The following is a 23,703-nucleotide window of genomic DNA, read 5'->3' as shown; positions in this document are numbered from 1 at the left end:
CTCCGGCCAGCGCCTGGCCAGCTCCTCCGCGCCTCTGCCGGCACCCACCGGCAGCCTGCAGCCGACACTGCCCGCCGGCACGGCACGGCACGGCACGGCACCGCACAACACCGACCGCTCCCGCCCGCCGGTTGAAGACTGGGGGAACGCAGCAGATAGGCGGGCGAGGGTGGGGGGGGGGAACGGGGAAACGTCTGTCCCCCGACGCGCATGCGCGCCGCGCCCTCCAGCGCTCCGTGACGAGAGCACCCTAGCAGCATCGGCAGCCCGGCTCGCGCGCTCCTATAGGCCGCCTTACCCCCGGTAGGCGCGCGCTCCGCGGCGGAGCTCTTCCTAGTGCGCGTCGCGGGGCAAGGGGTGGGGGGGGAAGCGCAGCGCGCGGGGGCGCGCGCGCGCCGTCGGTTGCTCTCGCCGCGCGCCTGCCCCTCGCTGTCAGCGGCTGCGCTCGCTCGCGCGCGCGCGCGGCTCTCCGCCCGCGGCGCGCGCTCGCTCGTTCGCTCGCTCCCTCCTTCCACCGCGTCTCGCGCTCCGTCTCCTCAGTCCGCCGGCGGCTCCGTTAAGCGGCGGCGGCGGGTTCCTGCTTCCGTCTCCTCACCGCGCTGTCGTCCCCCCCCCCCTTCGCCGCCCCTCCGCTCGCCCCGGCGTCTCCCCGCGCCCGGCACCCACGGCGACGGCAGCGCGGGCCCCGGCACTCGGGTAAGGGGATGCGGGGGCCGAGCGGAGAGCCGCGGCGGCGGGGAAGCGGGTACCGAGCGGAGACCGGGGCTGCTCCAGCCGGCGCTCCCCATCCCTCCCCCGGGCCTGGCGCCGCCGCTGTTGCGACTCCGGCGCTGCTCAGCAACCGTCGCCGCCGCCGGGGTGGTGGTGGTGGCGGCAGCGGGGAGGGGGCCGGTCCCCCGCCGTGCAGCCGGGGTCCCCGTGGGCTCCCTCACCTGAGGGGCGCTGGTGGGGCCTGACGCAGCCGGAGAGCGCGGCGGGGAGGCCGGGGCTTGGCGGGCGGCTGGGGCATCACCGTCGGCGCCGGGGCCGGGCCGGGCCGAGCCCGGGAGGGAGGTGCGTGCGAGCCCCGGGCGGCGGCGTTGCCCCGGGGAGCGGCGCGGGCAGCCGGGTACCCGCGGCGGGGAGCGCGGCCGCCGCCGCCGTCCCGTGCGCCGCGGCCGGAGGGCGCGGGGGGCGGCCTCCAACTTTCCTTGTCCCGGGAACTGCGGCCGCCCCAGGGGACGCCTGGTTTGGGCAGAGAGAAGTAGACGGGAAACGTGGGCTTTACGGACGGACCTTATGCTCCAGGGCCGCCTGGTAGCTCGAGGAAGTGGTTGTCTTAACCAGGGTGCAGAGCCATCGGTTGTTGCCCGGGGCTTTTCCCACGGCGACCTTTACCGTCTTTCGGCACGTTTAACTGCTTTGGCCTTGGATTCTGTTACTGATAAGGTTCCGGCGATTTTTCCTCTAGCCAAGTTTGGGCTTAATGTACGCTCAGGTCTTTCACACGTGTGTGCGAGTGTGTACCCACTGTGTTCTAGGTGCTCTCCAAAGACCAGGCTCTGACCCTCTGCTTTCAGAAGCTCGTGATTGAGGGTACGAGAATAGGTAGAGACTATAATGCCGTGGTGCGGGTTGTACCAAAAAGCCTATGGGCATAGACGTCAGCTGAAAAATTGCTTGTGGAAAGACTGTAAGTTCCTCGGCGCAGTACCAGTACTGTCCTTGTGTCCTCAATGCACACTGTGATCCACATGCTGTGTGTACATGGATGTGGAAAACAACCGTGTGTTCAGGACGTTCTTTGCTTTGTCTGTGATCTTGTATTAGCACTTAGCGCCTTTTGTGTGTGTGTGTATATTGAAACATACACGTCTGCTGAAACGTGTATGTTTCAGTATACACGTGTACATTTATACACCTATACGTGCACTACTCCCTCTACTCCAACATGCAGTATTTTAATGTCTAGGTGTTAAAGTTAATGGAGTAAATACTTAAGGAGTGTTTAAGCATGGAAAGATTTTTGATTTTACTTAATTCTTCTTTTCTCTAAGTCATTCTCCACTGTAAATTGTCAAAAACTTTAGAAAAGTCTGAACTGCAAAAGCAAATAAATGGCCAACATTGCCTGGGGTGCTGCTGCTGCTTGGGGTGGTTTTACAGAAGGCTCTGTTACAATTCCTTCCATTATTAAAGAAACCTAGTTATTAGGAGTTGGAGACTATGCTTTGATGTATTTCCAGTAACGTCTGTTTCTCTGGTTATTACTGGTATGCTTACTGCCAAATTTTTATTGATACTTTGTTAGGGTTTCATATGTTTATGTACCTTAAACTGGCAAGCTAGCATATTGCAAAGTTTGCATATTTTCCCAACAATGCATAATGAGACAACCTTTTTTTTCAGTGTTGAAAGTATAATTAATTATTCATATTTTCTGAGCAAGGAGTTCAGTAACGAGGGAAGGGTAGGAGTCAACCTGGAGTGTTGAATCATGCAAATTCACTCTTTTAGTGATATAGCTGCCAGGACATTTGACAACTGGGAAATACTGAGGGCCAGATTGGAAGTTGTAGCTTGCCTTCTCTTTACTCTAGTGTCTTCATGTGTTTAAAATTTTGGCCGTTTCATTGGCTGAGCAACTGAAAAGATATTAGTTGTAGCTAATATTGGAACAAGAAAAAAATATTAGCTATACTTGCTGGAGTAGAAATGGAGCCAATTCACCTGAAGTGTATTAGTAAAGGTAGTACTAAATCACATAGGGGCTTCCTTTTGTTTTGACAAACAGAGGCTTGGTTGTATAATGGAATGTTTATCTATTACCAATATTGCAGACCATTCATAGGATTAATCTGAAAAATTGTATTCTTGGTCCATTCCCGTCTCTCTGTAGCTGTATAGAATTGCTGCTTTATCTGTCAGATCTCTTCTAAACCAAATGATTTTCCTCATCTTGGAATTTACGTACAGTAAAAAATAATAGACGATAATTTTACATATACATTACCTGATCATTCTGTTCATTGGCATTTAAGGGGGTAAAGATGAAGAAGATTTGGACCTGAGTATTTAAATCCTTGTTGCAGAGTCAGAATTTAAAATAAAAATTACTATAATCTTAGGCTGGTCTGGAGGGGGAGCTAGCGTCAAAGCAAAATGTGACTTAATTTTTTTCTAGACTCATTCAAAAGCTTGCTGTTTGGTCATAGAATATGCTTCTAATACAATAAGGAAAACAAATGTAGATGATGCATGCTATGTGTGATTGCATTAATATGTATCTCTTTTATATGATGAATATAATCTGCAAGTGAAGTGATATTTGTGTTTTTTAGGGAAATTGTGCCTATGTTCTGTTATTATGCAACAAAAACTATCTTCAAAGAACTTTGAAGTTGCAAGATCAAGCTCTCATAAATCATGAAATGCCCGAATTGGGGATTCTTGTAAGAACTATAGTTTGGCCTGTAAATGTAAGGTTAAATGTTAACACTTTCCCCTACGATGTTTCTTTCAGTATATAGCATAGAATGGCATAGATTGCGTTCAGTGAGCAATATTGAATCTTTTTCCTTGGTATTGAATAATGTGTGGCCTTACTATTTGTTATGTGCTGTTCATACTGTACCTTCTTAACTTCCTCTTTTGCTGTTTCATTACCTTCAGCATCTAGTGCCTGCATGTTTCACTAGTAGTATTTTCACAGACATCTCTGGAGATGTTATGTGTCCCTTCGTGTTGAATATCCAATGTAGGGCCTTTACGATATGATTTTTCAAAATAATCTATCAGTCTTTTAATGATTTGCATGTTCTACAATGTTGTCTCATAAAGGTCTGTCTCCCTATGTAATTTACTAACAATAACCTGGCTTTTCTTCTCTCTTTTTTTTTTTTTTAATAGATCGCTTAACAGGGATCCATGAATGCATATGCTAGAAAAAACCTCACTGATTGATTTGTAGTATGATGTCTGTTGATTTAGACTGCAAGGATAAATACTTATATCTGCTGCAATGTTAACCCCAAGACAGTAAGTCCAAAATTTTGATGAAGAGTGGGTTGCCCATTGAAAGTTGTTTTTTTTTTTTTTTTTTAGGTGATTTGCTTGCAAGGAACAAGAAGAAAATCAAATTATCCCAGACAATATTAATTCCCTCTCTTTTTCTGCAATACCTATCTTATTAACAGCACACTTGCCACCATTTGCAGTGCATATGGCAAGGTCCTTATATAATATAGTGTAATTATTTAGATTTTTTTTTAACATCTTGTTCAGTAATACAGCAAGAGTACCTTGCACACAAGGGCACAGAGAACAAGATCAAATAATCTTTAATTTTTGTGATGTGACTATAATTTTTTTTTTTTTTTTTCAAACCGAGGGTCACGTTTTTGGTACTCATCTGTTTAAAAAAAAAATTCTTTGCACATAAACAAAATGTTCAACATGCTAGATTAAAAAAGGCAGCAACTCTGATGGACAGGAGGAAACCTTTTATCATATGGGATTGCATTATAGCATATAAGTCTTTAGAAAGGCTGAAATTTGTATATTTTGCCGTGAGACTTCTGCCACTTGAGCTAGCAGAGAATGTGATACTATTAATTTGTAATTCATCTGTGGTCCAAATGATATGGTCTGTGAATGGTTTACTCAGATTTTTAAGTGTTTCAAAGTAGTGAGAAACTCTGGAATCTTGGGTTCTGTTCTAGGTTCTGGGAATGAGCATGTTCTGGTGGATGCTGTTTTTTCTGCCTATTCCTTCTGTGATATCTACTTAAATATCTTCCCAAAAAATCCCTATTGGGACATTTGTCCCAATCTTATTTGCCCTGTTCTGAAATTTTTATCACAATCCTATTTTCCCCATGTAAACAGTTTGTTTCTTGCTAAAGGGCTTCTTACCTGAGATCCAGAACTGTTGTGCAGGGAGATTCTAAGTAATAAATTGTTTATCCCAGCATTCTTTCACCGTTTGAATCCTGTCCAGCTATTCACACTCCTGTCTGCTGGTCTCAGGCTTCTGTCCACTCTCCTCAGCTTCACATCCAGTTCTCTATCATGGCTAGGATCTGTCCTCTCTCTGTTCTGCGTTTCCACTGGCTCCTGTTCTATCTTCTGAAGTTTTCCAACTTCAGTGTTGTACTTCATTCTGGTCTTCCTGCCTAGCTGGTCTCTTATCTGAATTTGTTTTTTCCTTTCCTACCAGCCTTCTCACCCATCTCAGACTTGGTCTGTATCCCAAATTCAAGGTTCTGTTCACCATGTCAACTCTATCAGCTTTTTCCCACATTGCAGTTCTTTCTTCAGTCAAGACCTATTGGTCCCCCTCTTTTCCATCTCTTTGTTCATGTGGGTAGCTCACCTTTTCATGCTTGCTGGGTCCAGCAAGATATCACTGAGAAGCAATTTAGATGCCAGTGGTCCATCCTGATACTCAGGAAAACAAGCAGGCCTATCAAGGGATGAGCTTGGCTTAACAGGGAGCTCTTGTCTGAGCTCCAGTGATAAAAATGGGATATACAAGCAGTGGAAGCTGGGACAGGCTACAAAGGAGAAATTTAGGAACATTGTCCAGTTATGTAGGGATGACATCAAGAGAGCCAGTGCTTACCTAGAGATGACACTTGCAAGGGAGGTTAAGGGCAGCAAGAAGAGTTTCTTCTAGTACGTTAGTAGTAAAAAGCTGGACAAGTAAAATACGGGCTTCTTTCTGAATGTGATTTAGTGACAGTGGACACAGATAAGGCTGAGGTACGCAATGCTCTCTTTTCCTTAGTGAGTCTTCGCCAACAAGGTCTCCCAGGCCTCTGTGCTTAGTGGCAGGGTTTGAGGAGAGTAGCTACCAGCAGTGGATGAGGATTGAGTCGGGGATTATTGAGAGAACTTGAATCGTACAAGTCCATGTGGCCAAACGGGCTGTGTCTGAGGATGTTGATAGGGCTGGCCAGAGTCACAGTGAGGTTGCGCCCCATCATCTTTGAAACATCTTGGATATCAGGAGAGCTTCCCAATGACTGGAGAAAGGCATAAGTTGTACCCTTCAAAAAAGGCCAAAATACAGTCCAAGGAGCTACAAAGCTGGCTGGCTTCCTTTTCGTCCCTGGGAAAATAAGGGTGTGGGTGTTCTTGGAACATGTTTCTGGGCACAAGAAGAAGGAAGTGATTGGGAACAATCAACATGGATTTATCAAAGGTAAATCATGCATGACTAGCCTGATTGCCTTCTATGGTAAAATGGCTGAATTTTTGAATGAGGGAAGAGCAGTGGATTTCTTTTACCTTGACTTTAGCAAGGCTTTCAACTCTGTCTCCAACGATATTCTTGTATCCAGATTTGGACATGACAGTCTGAGTGGATCGAGAACCAGACGACTAAAAGACTGGTTGGATGGACTCAGAAAGTAGTGGTTAATGTGTCGTATAGGGAGGTTGGTAACAAGCGGGGTACTGCAGGGATTCATCCTGAGAAGGTGATAGATGTGCTTTTGTGCTTGCAGATGACACCAAATTGGGGTGAATAGTTGATATGCATGAGGACGGGGCTGCCATTCACAAGGACTTTGGCACTGTGAACACAAGGCCCACCTAGAACCTTATGAAATTCGAGGGCAAATGTAAAGCCCTGCACCTGGGAAGAAAGAGCACCTTACAGTGATACAGGCTTGGGGACTGACTGGCTGGGAAGCAGCTCTGCTGGAGAAACCTGGGATCCTGGTGGACAGCACTGACCATGGGCCAGCAGCAGCATGCCCTTGAAGAAAAGATAGGCAACAATGTCCTGGGCTTTATTAACAGGAGCATAGCCAGTAGATGGAGGGAAGTGGTCATCTCTTTCTGCTTGGTGCTCATTAGACTGCATCTAGAGTACTGCACTCGGTTTTGGGACCCTCAATACAGGAAAAACATTGATAAACAGAAGTTAATTTGGTGGAGGGCTAACAAGTTGGTTAGGGAGCTGGAGCACTTGCCCTGTGAGGAGAGGGTGAGAGAGCTGGGTTTGTTCAGCTGGCAAAGAGGTGGCTTCAGGGGGATCTGACAACAACCTGCTGGTGTTTTTGAGGAGATCACTGAGAAGATGGAGTCAGGCTCTTTGTTGAGGCACCTGGTGGCAGGACAGGAGGCAGTGGTCATAAATTGAAACAAAGAAGGTTCAGACTGGATACAAGGAAAAACTTTCTCTCCATGAGTGTAGTCAAGCTGTGGAAGAGGTTTACCAGAGAAACTGTGTAGCTTCTGTCTTAGAGGTTTTCAAGACCCAAATGGATAAAGCTGAGCAACCTGTTCTGATCTGATAGTTGACTTTGAGCAAGAGGTTGGACTAGGGACATCTGGAGGTCCCTTCCAACCTGTATTATCCTATGAGTCTACAACTGTGGATGCTTAGCTCCCAGAAGCCTTATACTGGAATGCAGTCAGTACAGACAGAATGTGTAGGTGACTCATATATAACATATCAAAACAAAATCAATAACAGTAATGTTACAGTGAGCTTGACAAAAGTATCATTTGTGTGTCAGGATATGCATTTTGCTGTCTCTTAGGAAGATGCATGTGGAACTTAAAGCATGCAAGTGATTAAACTTTTTAAAGAAAAAATAGCCTTTTGTAATGGGGCAAAAGTGTATTTTTCTGTAGCTTTCCTTGGAAAGGGGAAAAAATATGTTTTGCATACAATGAAAACATTGAAGTAGCTCAGCTTTGACATGGACACCTGGCACAGAATGGGTCATCTTGGAAAGCCTTTGGCAACTTAAAAGAAACTGAAAAATGAATCTTCTACAAGGAAGTATCTGGCAGCCTTAAAAATAGGTGATCTTTCCGGGTCATTTGTCATGATATGTATGTAAATTCACATTATGTAGCTCATAATGCATCACTTCAAGGTGGTGATTTTCTGACTGTTAAATCAGTTGCAATCAATTCTGATTTTTTTTTCCTCCCAAATATATGATATACTAGCTCCCTCACATGATTATTGCTTCTTCCTGTTGTTTTCTCCTCTCCCTCCCTCCTTCCCCCTCCACATTTTCAGAGTGGGAATGGGGAACAAACAAAGGAGGAGAAGCACTCCTAAGATACGAGGAGGCCAGTAACTGTTTTGGAAGACTTTTGGCTACAGGTCTTCAAATCAGAAGAGTTGCCTGTAGCAAAGAGCTACTGTAAAATGACAGGCTGGTGATTTTTTTTTTAAATTTGTTTTTTTTTATTTTTGTTACTGAAGTATGAGATGCTATATGAGGAAATCTTTGAATGACCCTTTTCTGAGGTTTTTGCTCCATTATTTGTATTTGCTAACCTGTGGTCTTTAGGGATCCTCCCTAAGACAAATGGTGATTTCTGTAGCAAAGCATATTTTCCAGTGAATCAACCATTTTACTTAGTTCCTTCAAATATTAGATATTAATAAAGCATAATTTACATAATTTATTTTCAGCTATAATACATTCAAAATAAAATGAAACACTTCAGGTACTGGTCATTCTAGAATTTGGTGAAGTTTGTGCTGCTACAGTTGCTTTATGGTAGCAATATTAATTCTGAATGTGAATGCTTTTTAGGAGTCTGCTTTCATTATGTGTTTGCTTCATAACCTTATAGTGGTAAGGTGAATAATTTTCTGTAATAGAGAGTTTCTTTTGTGAGACAGTTAATAGCAATGAATATCACCATGACATTATTAATTCTGCAAGGTAAAGACTGTTTTTAGAAGCTTGTGGAACATTGCTGTGAATATCTTACGGAAGTTAATTCTGACTTGCTGTGTGTTAAACTCTTTTCTTCAAAGCTTTGCTCATACAAAAGGTTTTGTAAAAGAACAGTAAGAATTCTGTTTCAACAACCTCCCAATGGTCATCTTTAGTTTATTAAATTACTTATGTTGAACTTCCCCATAGTTTGGTTAGAACTTGCACAGTGTCATAATAATTTTTTATGGTAAGTCTGATTTGTATGGGTACAAATACATTTGTCAAGCTTTTTGGAGGTTTTTTTAATTATTTTTTTGGAGGTGTTTATGCACATGAATGTAATAAATATTAACACAAGTATTTATCTGACATGCTGTTTATTGAACAGTTCATAAAACTTTTTTTTTTAAATGAATTCTTTAAATTATTAGTGTATTCAATTACATAAATTTCTTCTTTAAACTCTTTGCCTATAAGGAGATTTCTGTTGACCAAGTGACTCATTTCAAAATGTGAGCTTTCAGATTGCCTGGAACCTATGTCTGTAGCTCTGTGCCTCTATTTATGGTGATAAAATATGTAATATACCTGAAACATGTGTACAGGTTTCTGATAAGCTGTACTTAGCTGACATCTTGTATCTTTTTGGGTCTTTGCAAAACAGCTTCCTCTGTTTGACAATCAGTATGGATATTCACACATTAGATGATGGCATACTTGAGACTGAACAGTTTCTGCTGTTGCAGTGTATGTAGTGGATTGATGGTGTCTCTTCTCTCTCTCTTTCCTGTTTTTCTCTCACTCCAGTATGGACTGAGCATGATGTTCTATGGTATGGAATATCCCTTTGGCTAGTTTGGGTCAGCTGTCCTGGCCATGCTTCCTCCCAGCTTGTTGTATACCTGCTTGCTGGCAGAGCATGGGAAACTAAAAAATCCTTAACTTTGTATAAGTGCTACTTAGCGACAACTGAAACATCAGTGTGTTATCAACGTTATTCTCACACTAAATCCAAAACACACTGTACCAGCTACTAAGAAGAAAACTAACTCTGTCCCAGCCAAAACCAGGACAGTTGTATAAGACCATCATGGCAGGGCACATTATGTCTTTAGTTTCTCTCAGCGGTCTAGGCAAGCATTTGTTCCTTATTTAGGGCAAGGTTTGAATTCACAGAAGAAAAAGAAAAATTTAAAAATATATTAATTGTTTCCCCTACTTAATGGTTTTGTTTCACTGAGACACCTTTGTGATATTGAGCCATGCTTTTGTATGCTTAGATAGTCTCTGCACTTCTTTTTTCTGTTCTCTGGGTTTTTTAGCTTTTTAAAAGGTTTGGAAAGACTTGCTCACAGATTATAATCTTCTGGATGTATGTCTTCACATTTCTGTTCATTAAATAAGTCTCTGTTTCACAGTTCTGTTGGGTTTGTTAAATTTTTTTTTATTAAACAGTACAACGTCTTACTTTTTGATCTGTCCATTGCTTGGGGTGTTTCCAAGTTATAGCAGTTGGGATGGTATGAATTACACCTTTTTCCTGATGTGGCCCACTGTTTAGGACACAATGGCATTGAAAGATGTTCTCCTTGAGTTGTTCTTCATTGCAGATGCCTATTTAACACTCTGGATTTTGGGTTGAACTGCTAGACATTCTCTCTGCAACTTTTGTTGTCTTTTAACTTCAGTGAGGTAGTGCTGGACTAGGTATCAATACTCTTAAGTTTGCCCTACCATGCTGTAAAGGTGGATGGCAATTTGGGTAGTATGTCAGCTTACATTACACCCTATGACAACATCTTCAAACTCTGCAGATGTGAGTGTGCATTGTGTACTTCCTAGGGAGCAGGAGATGCTGTCCCTTGGCAGGTTGTTGATGGCTTCTTCTGATGTAATTTTTTTCCTTCAGTGGCAGCAGGACCCTTGGAATGCATGTGAGAAAGCTCTTTTATCCTTCTCCACTTGATTACAATGGATAGTGCTCTTGCAGGATGAGGGATTCAGTATAACCTAGAGCAAAGAAGTGTTGATCTCTCGAGGGGCTAGACATACATATAAGATACAGAGAGTTCAGCATAATTTAAAATGCTTGTTTCCTTTTCCTGTGCAACATATTGCAGTGTCATGCATAGGTAATGATAGATAATAACTCTGCAGATTCTGTGTCTACAGAAGTGCTGAGAGAACTTTGTCTCTACTCAGTTGATTGCTCTTCAGACCTCTCTATGTGTGTGCACAAAATCGCTTGCAGTTTATCCTCAGGGACGGTGAAGACACATCTCTGGTATACCCCTGGTTGCTTCAAGCTATTGGGCCAAGAATAGGAAATATCCCGAGTATGGAAATCTGACAGTAAGGTCATAAAACCATGTCTTGAGATGTAACAGGATAAGCTGGTATCTCTCAGCCAGAGACATTTTGATCCTAGACTCTCCACAGAATGAATTCGAGATACCATTTTACAGATCATTGATTTTTGCTTACTTCCAAGTTCACTGTTTCCTGAAGTCCTACAGTAGATAAGATCCTGCTGTTCCTGCTTTGCAGAGACAGTTACAATTTTGTGGCCAACTATACTATCAGTTAGGACTTCCAGGACTCTGCTTTCATGGCACATTTTCTTATGTAGATTGCGAGTACATCTATTTCAACTGTATCAATCTCAGGTTCAGTATTTGAATGCTATGACTGTTTAGGGTGGGCTTGCTCATTCTTCACAAGTATAGAAAGGGAACTGTCAGACTTGTATGCCTGCCTAAGTGGATTAGTTAGCCGGATGCATGTCTCCAGTGTTGGTCCGTTCACAGTTACAGTTGATTCTCTGCTGAAACAAACTCAAACAATTTTTTTTTTTTTTTTCCTGTGGCAGTTTTTCTCATTGGTCTTACTTTGAGGGTTTGCCTGTGCGCTCTCACTCTACAATTCTGATATTTAAACAGGGAACACTCATGCCATTTTTCCCAGAAAATGCTCCATGTTATGGGGATACCTGAGTCCACTGCCCTTTTATGAAGGCATTTTTTGTGGTCTGGCAACCTGCCATCTTTCTTTCCTTATGCAAGTTATTTTCTTGGCTGTATCTAGACAGTATATGGAGAGTCGACCATTGTGAGCCACTCTCAATAATCTTCAAATGATCATGGCAATTGGGAGAAGTGCCTAAGGACTGGAGGAAAGCAAATGTCACTCCTGTCTTCAAGAAGGAGGACACAGGGAACTACAGGCTAGTCAGCTCACCTTCATCCCAGGGAAGGTGATAGAACAACCAATCCTGGAAACCATTTCCAGGCACATGAAGGACAAGAAAGTAATCAGGAGTGGTCAGTATGGATTCACCAAGGGGAAGTCATGCTTGACCAACCTGATGAGTTTCTGTGATGAAATGACTGGCTTGGTAGACAAGGGGAGAGCAGTGGATATTGTCTACCTAGACTTCAGTAAGTCTTTTGACACTGTCTCCCGTAAAATCCTTGTAGAGAAACTGATGAATTATGGGCTGGATGAGCAGATAGTGAGATGGCTGAAAACTGGCTTGATGGCTGGGCCCAGAGGGTGGCGATCAGTGGCATGAAGTTTAGTTGGAGGCCAGTAACTAGCGGTGTACCCCAGGGGTCAATACTGGGTCCAGTCCTGTTTAACATCTTCATTAATGAGTTGGATGATGGGGATAGAGTGTACCCTCAGTAAATTTGCTGATGACACGAAACTGGGAGGAGTGGCTAATATGCTAGAGGGTTATGCTGCTATTCAGAGACCTCAACAGGCTGGAGAAATGGGCTGACAGGGACCTCATGAAGTTCAGCAAGGGGAAATGCCAAGTCCTGCACCTGGGGAGGAACAACCCCAATTGCTGGGCATGGACTGGCTGGAAAGCAGCTTTGCAGAATAGGACCTGGGGGTTCTCGTGGACACCAAGTTGAACATGAGCCATCAATGTGCCCTTGCAACTAAAAAAGCTAACAGTATCCTGGGCTGCACTGGGAGGAGTGTTGCCAGCAGTTTGAGGGAGGTGATCCTTCCCATCTGCTCAGCACCAGTGTGGCCACGCCTGGAGTACTGTGTCCAGTTCTGGGCTCTTTCATGCAAGACAGACATGAACATATGGGAGGGAGTCCAGCAAAGAGCCACAAAGGTGATGAAGCAGCTGGAGCATCTCTCCTATGAGGAAAGACTGAGAACTGGGGGCTGTTTAGCCTGGAAAAGAGAAAGCTCAGGGGAATCTGATCAATGTATATAAATACCTGAAGGAGGGTACCGGAGTCAGGGTGAGGTAAGAGACAGACAGTGCAGCGTACTTTCTGGATCTCAGTAAGAAAGGCCTGACAACAAATGGCTTAATAAGATAACTGCTTTAATAAGGCAGACAAAGAAGAGAAATATAGATAGCTAGTAAATCTTGCATCTCTCCAGGTGCTGGGCACCCCACATTTATGCAGCACCAGATGGAGCCCGGATGGATCTTCCCCTGGTGCACTGTGCAGAGCAGAGCAGATTCTGTCTGTGGAGAGAAGCTCTTCCTTCTGGTCATTCGAGCTATGATGTAATTCACTCACAAGAAAACAACTCTATTCTTAAAGGATGTTCTTGTGAGAAATTCTTGCTGCACTTTTAGATAAAGGCAAGACCATGCAGGTGGCGTAATCACCGGTACCAAGGGGGAACTGCTTGCAGGCTCTTCTGTTACAATTAGCTGGCTGAGTTTAACTTGCAGCCAGTGTCCACTCAGGTTAACTGTTATGTGGATCACTAACTCCTAAATGTTCAACTGTCTCTTGGTCAGGATCAATACAGGAGGGTACAAAGAGGGCAGAGCCAGGCTCTTTTCAGTAGGCCCCAGTGACAGGACAAGAGGCAATGGGCACAAACTGAAACACAGGCGGTTCTGTCTGAACATATGGAAATGCTTTTTTTACTGTGAGGGTGAATGAGCACTAGCACAGGTTGTCCAGACAGGTTGTAGAGTCACCATCTTTGGAGACACTCAAAAGCCATCTGGAGACACTCAAAAGCCATCTGGACGTGTTCCTGGTCAACTGGCTCTAGGTGGCCCTGCTTGAGCAGGGGGTTGGACAAGATGACCTCCAGAGGTCCCTTTCAACCTCACCTATTCTGTGTTTCATTGCAGTGTTGTGGTTTGATGTTTGTTTTCTCAAGGGAGGATGTTCTTCTTTTGGCATTGAACACTTTTGCCTGTAGTTGAGACTGGATTCCGAAAAGAGAGAGTTGTGCCAAAACCAATATTGAGACTACTCATCTTGTGAGCGTGCAGGTTACTAGAGTTTAAGCTGTGTATGGGTCTTAATTGTAAAATGGCTTCCTGGGTCTGAGTTATACTTTCTACAAGCATTTTGTTATTTATTGCATAAGCAGTAGGAATAATTCTATATTTAATTGAATGGTCTGATATGCATCAGCTTCTTTTCATTGTCCTGTCTTTGTCATAGTCTTTCTTTTTTAATTTACAGAAAGAGTCTGAGGATGTATAATGTTCTTCCCCTTACGTCAGATGCAGGATGGAAAGCAGTAGATCTGACAAAGGGTTAAATGAGTTATGAAGACAGAGGGAGCACAAAACTATTAGTTGAAATGTCTGAGGCATGTAATTGCTCAAGGTCTGAATGTATAACAGAATTCTGATTATTGGTTGGCAATTTTTGCAATTATGGTTAGCTCTTGTTGAAATAACGTTTGATAAATACGTTAACACGTAATAGGACTTAACTTTCTCATGCTTTTGTCATCAATTGTAATAACTGTAAAGGAATTTTTATGCTAGGTTAGACCTATTGGCTATAGCCAAGTGAATTGTTTAAGCGCTAGTGACAGCTTTGCAAAAAGTAGGGAACTGGTAGGTAGCAGTACAGTATTTCTACTGGGATGATGTCAACTTGTTCAGGTAAGTAGAATGATTGAAATTAATTTTTTAAATGAGGGTGTCTCATTAATTTACCTGAAGACATAATTGCAGTGTTTTCTGTATTTTTACTTGAGAAAGTTGTTTATTTTTTGAGGAAGTTTTAACTGAATTCTCAGGTTAAGTGCCTGAGGGTTTATGCTGAATTGTTGAAATTAACTTGCACTGAGTACTTAAGGATGCTATTCTTTCTGGACAGCAATTTAGGCAACTCAAAATATTGAGTTTCACCTGTCATTAAGATACCCTTTTATCCAACTTTTTATGTCAAGTTGACATCAGTTGTCATTTGGAAAAGATTAAATATAAATCCTTTTTATCTGCAGCTTTTGTTGATGTGATGTGTATTTTTTTTATCCCCCCCCCCCCGATCTTGGATAGGTCCTTTATAGGTCCTTTAATGTAATGTAAAATTTACTGGTTTCTTAACTTTGGGGATCCTTTCTGTAGTACTTTGACCTGGCAGATTCCAGGTTTGCTCTTGGTTGAATAACATCCTGCTTTCTCAGGTAGAGCACCCTCTCCTTAAAGTAGAAATTTGTAAAAGAATTATGTATTTTAGAAGACAAGCATAAAATTGGCTATGATACAGTGTAGTAATGATTTTCAAGTATTGTCAAGTCATGCCATGTTGGTTAAGGCATCTGTATGATATTTTGAATGTGTTTTGCTACAGATTGTTTAGGAAAATAAATGATTAATCTTGATGGCTTTTTGTTTTTATAGATTTATATGACCACTTTTTTATGTTTCTAAAAATCTAAGCTAGTAGGTGGAGATATGGTTTAGTGTCCCATCAGAAATGTTAACCAAGGTATCAATTGCATCGTTATTTTTGAAAATAAATGTAAAAAATAGTAAGCAGAATTTTATCTTGTTAATTTCAGAGTACTATCTGAAAAGTCCATACAGATCCTGAACAGCCTTCCTCTGACTTTCTTAATATTTATATAGCTAATGTAACACAGAAACACTTTTTCACAGTCTTTAAAGGTTTATTTAAATATATTTTCTCATGATACTGAAGTGTTGCAATATCCTCACACTGTGTTAGACAGCAAAGGTGCATCCTGGGAGTTCATGAAGATTATCGTTTCCTGCTGAGAAGTTAGTAAATAGTGGGTGTAATTCAGTGGCACCTGCAACTCAAACATACTTAGCCAGTACAGTTTTTCATTTATTTTGAGGGGGTTTCCGTTGATCTGACTTCTAGGACAGCAAAGAACTGCGTATGTACTTAATGTTTCTCTGTGCCATTTCTGTTATTCAAGTGCTTCTCAAAGTCATAAACAGGAAATCTTTAGATTGATAACCTTTGTTAGTGGCTTTTCTCCTGAAGTCTCTTAGAAATGTGTAGTATTGTTGTTGCTTAAACTTCTAACCTTCCCTGGCAGATGCAACCACAAGATTGATTATTTCGTTATCTGGCTTAGACATATCTTATCAAAAGAGGTGATAGCTTTAACTGTGCTTTTTGAAATCATAAGTGCTTTGGAATGGAAGCATATGGAATGCTCCTTTGGACAGTTCTTTTCTTGGCTGTTGCTTGAAAATGTTGCATCAATGTGGTGTTTATTGACTGCCATCACTTGGTGTTGAAGGGTATCTAGAGCTCAGAGCCCCTAGATTATGACATTTTTTATTTATATGTTAGGTCAAATGTGATTATCGAGAAAAAAGTGTTATGAACTGTGGATTCTCATCTGAGAATTCTTCAGCTGTGTTTGGATGTGCTGTGTGAAGACTTACTATTATTTTTGAAGGTGGGTAGTCCTAGGTGTGCACAGTTAGTATGTACTAGCATTAAAAAACACCCCAAATACAGTGTGACAGTATTTAAGAATAATCAGTGTAAATACTTTTTGTGGTGTATTAGTAGCACATATATCAGTGTGAAACGTTTCTGCTGGAATGTGGTAAACCAAAATGGAATATTGTCCTTCAACCTGTGATTTCTAATGGCATTTATACTATTGCAGGGGCCTGTCTTCCCTAAGCTGCACTTATTATGTATGTGTAATTAGTGACAGTTACTCGGTCAGCATTTGTAGTGTGTGGAGAAAAGATGTTTGGAAGGAAGAGTCATCAGTTCTTGGGGATGCAGTTTGAGCCTCAACAAAACATTTTGTGTCTCAGTTCTATCTTGCTCTTTTTTAGCTTGAGACTTTCTATTTTCTGATGGAGATGTATGAAGTGACAAGTTTGTCCTTCTTTATCCAGTAGGCTCTCTAATGAGTTCAATGATGGACAGCACTGATGTCAAACTGTATCTCTGTAAAACTATGCGTATAGTGAAAGCTACTGCAAAATGTGCTTTTGCATCAGGCTTAAGGTTACATCTCAATGTTTTTTAACATTGTCTCAATGTTTTTTCTTTCATGCTTTCCAGAGTTCTTCCATATACTGCCTTTTCCTTTCCTACTGTCCTCTTGCTGGGATCAGGATTTAGCAGAAAACCCAAATTCACAGTTCTGTATCCCTTGGTGTTTGAGTACCGCTTTGTCGTCTTTGCATGGTGTCCGTCAGCACCTCTTGACTGCTGTGGGAAAGGGTGATCTAAGTGAAGCTGTTGTTACGAAGGAAAATGGAAGTGATGCTTGGTATAATTTATGAAGTTCTTTGCTCTATGAAAACTAGCTTATAGATACAGTACAGATTGTACATATCCATATTATACATATATAGATATACATATATACAGAACTATATAATTACACCAGATTATATCTAATACGGGTCACATAGGGTAGTTTATACCACAGTCATAGGATGGTGTAGGGAAACCTGAATTACTACCAATATATACTTGTTTTGGGAATGAATGAAGAACTCTGTTGTGGAGCCTTTAACCCACAGTAAATTCACTGCAGTGAGTCTGTTTGCTTTCTTTCATACATTATAGATTGAAAGACATAAAAAGATGAAATTCAGCTTAATTAAACTCAACATGTAACTTTAAAAATATTTGCTTTTTATCCCTAAGTAGGGAAGACACATAATTTTCTAAAAATTTCCTTCATAAATTAATCATCAGAGGAATAAGAGAGGAATGCAGGATTGCCTAATGGATAGTAAAAGTGGGAGATAGGAAAATAACAGAACCATTTCAGGAGGAACCTTTGTGCATACATTTAGCAATAGTCTCTTAATATCACACTATTTTAGTCTGTTTGTGGTGAAGCACACTCAAGGAAAAGAAGTGTCAAAAAATTATTCAAATATGAGCAACTTAAAAGACCTGAAACCTCTCTGAAATGAAATGGACCATAGTATTAGTACATGTTTTTTCCCTAACATTTAGGCTTTACAAAGCTTGGTGTGTAGTATTGAGCAATAGTTTCAAAGGCATTTTCTGGTGTACTGAAATATATAAATTGCATATTTCTTTGTGTAATATTCATGCTGATGGAATTATATTCAATAGAAATTTTCAGCTTCCTTCATTATCAGGCACGATCAGCCACCTAACAGACAAATTTTAAAAAGGTGTTTCAGATTTTTCTTATTGAAAATCCCTGACCACTTCTTTGATATTAATTGCTAGAATCTCAGCTTTGATAGTCGTCTTGACCTTTGTTTGAAGATCTGCCTTTGATTAGCCTGTGTCTGATAAACATGAAGCTGCAGCGCTGTCTCGCCTCAAGGGAAGCAGTGTTGTGTCTTCCTTTTTTCTCAGCTTCCTGGATGCTGAATGCTGCTTGCATCTGTTCATAGCCTTCCCGTGGAGCAGCAATGGCAGCAGTATGAAATTGATATCATCTTTGAAATCTGCACAGCTGCTGGTATGGTTCTGAATCACAGCAGTGAAGTTGACCACAGTCTTTTTAATGTCACCTTACTGCTCTTTGACCAATCAGTTAATAGAAGCAGAGTCACTCAAGCTGTTTGACAATAGACTTTGGAATAAAAGGCTATGATTTTTATTTGGTTCTTGTTTGAAAAACTTAAAATGAAAGATGAAATTATGTATGATTCCTATTATAATTTCCATAGCAGTATCAAACTGTGTTCTCAATGTGGGCAGGTTTGAAGAACTTACCTTTTAAGAAGGAAGAAAAAAAAGAGAGGAAAGAACAGGGTAGGCATCTGAGGCACAATGGAAGATGCTGTTTGTTTCTTTTAATCTGCTACTACATGGATTGTTTCCATCCATACATAAAGGTTTCTTAGGAATTCTATTGGTGTTGGTATTTCTCTTGTGTGTTCACTTCTCTTTCAATATAAATTGCTCTGACTCTAAAAGACTGAGTAATGGTATTTGTAGGGGTAGCTGATATTTGTAGTGAGTAGTAAGGTGTATATTTTTTAATTTTTAAAAAACTTTATCTCCTTTATATCTGAAGTTTGATAGACTGAATTAAATCCCACAGTTGAAAATAATCCCTCATAATTAATAGCAAGGCCTGCTAGCTTTTTTTATATAAATAAGAAATAGAAATAAAATAGACTTTTTTTTTTTTTGGCTTATAGCCATGTTCCTTCTTGTGTTTTCAACATCAGTATTGTTTTTCAGTGACATGCATGGTACTGTCTTTTTCCTTCTGTGAAGCTTGCTGATTTAGATCTTACATTTTTTTGCTGGGACTGTCAAACATTGTATTCATAGCCTTGTCTTTTGATAGGATAGGCTTTCTCTTTTGAACTAATTACTGTAACCCATAACAAATAATCATGAGGCTGTACTGCATAAACAATTCCCTTCCTCAAATTCAAACACAGGTTTGTTTCTTACTGAGTTTCTTGACCTTATTTCAAGAGAACAGGTTTTGTCAGCATTTCAGGCTTTATTTCTTCTTCATGTTGTCTGTATTCTCACTTAACAACTTTCTTAATTGGGCTTTCCTGACAGCTTTTTTCAGTCTTTACTTTCAGTAGCCTGTATCTGGAGAGAGCGTTCTCTCTGTGTAGTTTCCTTGCCTCCAAATTTCCTCATTCTTTTGGTTAAATTTCTGAAGATGGTTACTACTTTCCCCTTTTCTTAGTTTTGTGTACTCTTCTAGAGTTTATCTGCACTTAGTTTTTGTTTCCTTAAGCTGGCTTGATTTCAAATCCCTTTTGGCTGCATCAACACTAAGAAAGTGGCCAATTGTCTGGTATTGAGGACAGCTGGCATGGATTGAGATTTGTCCTTTCTGTTAATCTCTTAACCTTCAAAACAGGTAGCTGCATGTGCAGGACAGTTTGGAAGTTTCCTGGCCATGTGATAACCTTCAGACTGTTCCCAGAGGTTGGAAGAGTGCAGCTGGCCTTTATCAAAAGTATTTCAGGGCTTGTTCTAGCATGCTGATTTGTATTTCGGTGTCTGGGAAAGTTTCAGAAGTTAGCATATTGATGTAACCTTCCAGGTTAACTTTCATAAAGCGAATAGTCAAGCCAGTTACCAGCTAGAGGTTAACTCAGTTATATCTATGATCTGCTTCCTGAAAGGCCTGTCCAGTAAGTCATTAAGTCTTGTGCTTTGAATGATTCTGCTAGCTGTCTAGAAAAAAAACCCAAAACAACAAAACAAAAGAACCAAAAAGAAGCAAACAACCTCTCTCACAGTCCCTCCAAACCCTCATCCACTTAAATTTTCTTGTTTGGTAATTTATAGGAGATCTACACTTCTCACTGTAACTTTCTCGTTTTAATGTTATGTGGAGTGTTTGGCTTCTGTTGCATTCTGGATCTCAGACCAAGTATACCAACCTTAGATAGTCAAGACAAGATTTCCTGCTCCACCATCTATATCTGTCCTTCCTGAGCCAGGTATGCCTTCTAACTTTATGCAGTATCCCACTAACTGTGTTGTGTCAGTTGAGTCATATTTTTGTTTACTTTCTGAGATTTCCAGCTACTCTTGTTTTACTCCCCATAGTTTTTGTGTTAGTTTACAGAGATCAAGGAAGCTCTGAAGATAGTTCTACTGTTTGCCACCTTTTCTTCCCTATGACCCTTTAACTAACCATGCTTGCCACTCATCGCTTTGGAGCTGTGATCTAGATTGCCATTCATAAGTCTTGTTATTTTATTAAAGAGGACAGTCTTTGCCTTTAATTTGCTCACTGGTGATATGAATGACAGCAGATTTTTAGCTTGCCAGGCTGGGAAGCACAGATGGCACTTCACATGGCTGAGAAGAAGTGGGACTCTGGGGAAAAGAAACATATGTTTTGCTGGATTTGAGAGAGCTAAGAGAGGTCCAGTGATTGCAGTGTTTTCCCAAATTTTCCTCAAATTTGCACTATGCATGCAAGTGTGTAATGTATTGGCAATGTCACTGTAGCATAGATGAAACTTTGTAAAGTGAAAATGTAGGGCTGGGGACACTGAACAACAGTGACCTGTAATCTGGGAATATTGGGATGTGTCAGCTAGGGTCACATATTTTTTAAATAAAAGGGAAAAATTAGTCAAGTGGTTGGGCCAATGTGTCTTGAAGGAGGGGAGCAGGAAAGAACTTGAGAACTGCACAGTGTCACATTGGTTTATTACATTTTGGGTGACCTACCTCCTAGCAAGTGAATAGGTTAAAAATGTGTTTATATTTGGGATATTTTTAAAAACTCAATTCTTAGTTTGGCCCTTTAATACGTCCATGAAAGAAATCAGCGGATTATGTACTGGTCTGCGTGCTATATCAGTTTTGTTGACTGTTCTTGATTTATGACTTGAGAAAACATTATGTGTGAAAATTTCAGTATCGTGAAGGGACTTTATACCTTATAGCAACTGTTTTATATTTCCTTCTGGTAAGGATAAACACTTAATGATACTGAATTTTGCTCCTAATTATTATTTGTGCCATTAAAAATGGTGTACTCTTAGAACAAGCTCAAAGTGGCAAAGTTCTGTCTGATAGGGAAAAACAAGTGTAAGGAAATCTCTGTCTTTTAGGCTTGTTTTGAGGAATTTTGAAGAATAATGCTTCCAAATCTGTATCTTGTTTGATTAAAATAGAGTTCCATTGAAGAATTGTATGTCCTTCTCAAACCTGTGGTAGTCAAAGCTTGTTTGAAGGGGAACCTTCTCTACAAAATTGAACTGCAGAAAGAATCCTGTGCACTTCACTGCAAAACAGCTAATTCCCAAGAGCCTTTCTTCTGCATGCGGTAGAAGCTAGGTGATTTGGCTTTGGTCCTTGCATATTATGGATTGTGTATATTCCAGCTTTTCTTTAGCTCTTAGCAGTAAGGAATCTTAAACTAAAAAAAAAAAAAAAAGAAAAAAAAATAATAGATATATAAAATATGTATAGATAATCTTACATAGATATCTATCTTTTTTAATATATGTATTAAAAAGATTATTTTTCCCTCTCTTCCACTGGGATGTTCTTTCTTTCCATATTTGTTTAAGGAAACTTGCTTAGTATCAGCGACTAACAATGATATCAAATAAATGGATTGATGGGTATAAGAGATATGTTAGTGTTTTAGCTAAATAACTGTTTCTCCATTAGAAAACCACATTCTCTCTTATCTTAAGAGTGGAAATATAAATAGATTAATTTTTCTAAAAATCAAAGGTAGCGACTAGTCCAGTTCACCCAGCAATTCAAAGTCAGAATTGGGCATATATCTAAAATTTCCAATCTGCAAGGTTACTTCATGACCTTTATCTCCAAAAAGATCTCTGCAAGAGGGGCAGATTTATCTGGAAGGCACCACTGTTTAATTAGTGATATTTGTAAATACTGTTGAGGTGATTGAACAACAAATGCAAAGATTTTTTTAAATAGTTGTAGTTTTTATATTATAGAATTCTGTTTTCAGGGATATATTATTGATATTAGGCTGGAAAATTGTAAGCTTTTTGGTAGTTTTAAAGTTTTGAATGACTCGGAGTAGGTTGACTATTTTTTTCCACAGTTCCATAAAAAGATGCTGGAATAGACAGTCACTTTACATTAGTTGTGATGATCTTAAAACAAAGGGCTTTATTTCTTTCCTCCTAGTAATAGATTTATGGATGGAAAAAAAAAAAAAATTGCTGGTCTCCTGCATCTTGATTTCAGTACAGCATTTGTTACTTTTTTGTGAGTCACTCTGAGCAGACTATGGGCTACAAGAATATATTCTAAACTGAGTGCATAGTTGGTTGCAAAACAGTAATTGGAACTCAGATTAAAATTTCATTGTCATACAGGTAGAATCTGTTAAGTGGAGCTACAAATGACTTGACCAGGCTAGACTGGACTGTTTTATGTTAAACCAACGTAACGTTTCACTGTTTTGTAATTTTACTTTTTTTTTTAATTATTCATGTTGTGGACAAATTTTCCTGGAGGAGAGGTGTAAACTACATTGGAACTTTGTTTTTTTTTCCCTCCACTTTGTCAACAACTGTTAAATAGCTACTTCACTCCAATGGTACGTTAGTGTGGAAAAAAAGACCCAAATATTCATGCTTTCTTTTTATTGTTCTGTGTGTGTTTTTATATGTTTTAGGATACCACATTTTAAAATTCTGGGGAGCTTTTTGTAGGGCATGGTGAATTGCCTAGCCTTGTAGGACTCTGGCCTTTTGGTACTGCCTGTAATTCTGTGGCTCACAGATAAATCAACTTCTAAATTTAGTAGTAGGTTTTTTTCATTACATGAAATGTAAACATTTCCACTTCATGTTTACTGTGAGCCAATCTGTCTAAATCTGTTTTTCCATATATATGGCTCACATAATATGCTACCTTCTACCTGTTATTGGGGTTGCAAATATGGACTTGTAAGAAGATACAGCATAATGTTTCATAGAAAATTAAAAGTAACCATCATTCTAGACTGTGCTCTAATGGGTTCACTGTAGGGCTAGCTCTTAGGAACAGGGGGGCTCCATATTCATTTTTGCTTGGCTTCCTGACTTACCTTCAGCTGATAGTTTCACCTCTATTTTTTTTGAACAGGTAGTGTAACTGATTTGATAAGAGGTACAATAAAAGAACTAGTTTAGTTTTTCTGGAAAGCTAAAACTCTGATGCTACTTTTTATACATGGGGGTAACAGTGTTGTATTTTTTTGTTTGGATTTCTGAGATCCTTTATCACAGGAAAAGCTATATCCTTTTTATTTAGTGTTGCCTTAGCTTAAGTATACCCAAACTATCAATCTCAAATGAAAATGAAAATAGGCTATC

At 40.5% G+C, this 23,703-nt stretch overlaps 1 protein-coding gene across 6 annotated transcripts in view; it reads left to right on the top strand.

Moving 5' to 3' along the window:
- The first annotated feature begins 466 nt into the window (after positions 1–466).
- Positions 467–23,703, top strand: part of FUT8 (fucosyltransferase 8) — a 131,787-nt gene continuing 108,550 nt past the window's right edge. For all 6 annotated transcript variants that reach the window (XM_052781958.1, XM_052781955.1, XM_052781956.1 and 3 more), the window contains exon 1: positions 467–696. The gene's annotated coding sequence lies outside the window, so the exon portion shown is untranslated. The remainder of the gene's footprint in view (positions 697–23,703) is intronic.

The sequence above is a fragment of the Harpia harpyja genome, chromosome 3 (assembly GCF_026419915.1).
Source record: "Harpia harpyja isolate bHarHar1 chromosome 3, bHarHar1 primary haplotype, whole genome shotgun sequence".
Taxonomy (NCBI): Eukaryota; Metazoa; Chordata; class Aves; order Accipitriformes; family Accipitridae; genus Harpia; species Harpia harpyja.
This window is presented reverse-complemented; position numbering and strand designations above follow the sequence as displayed.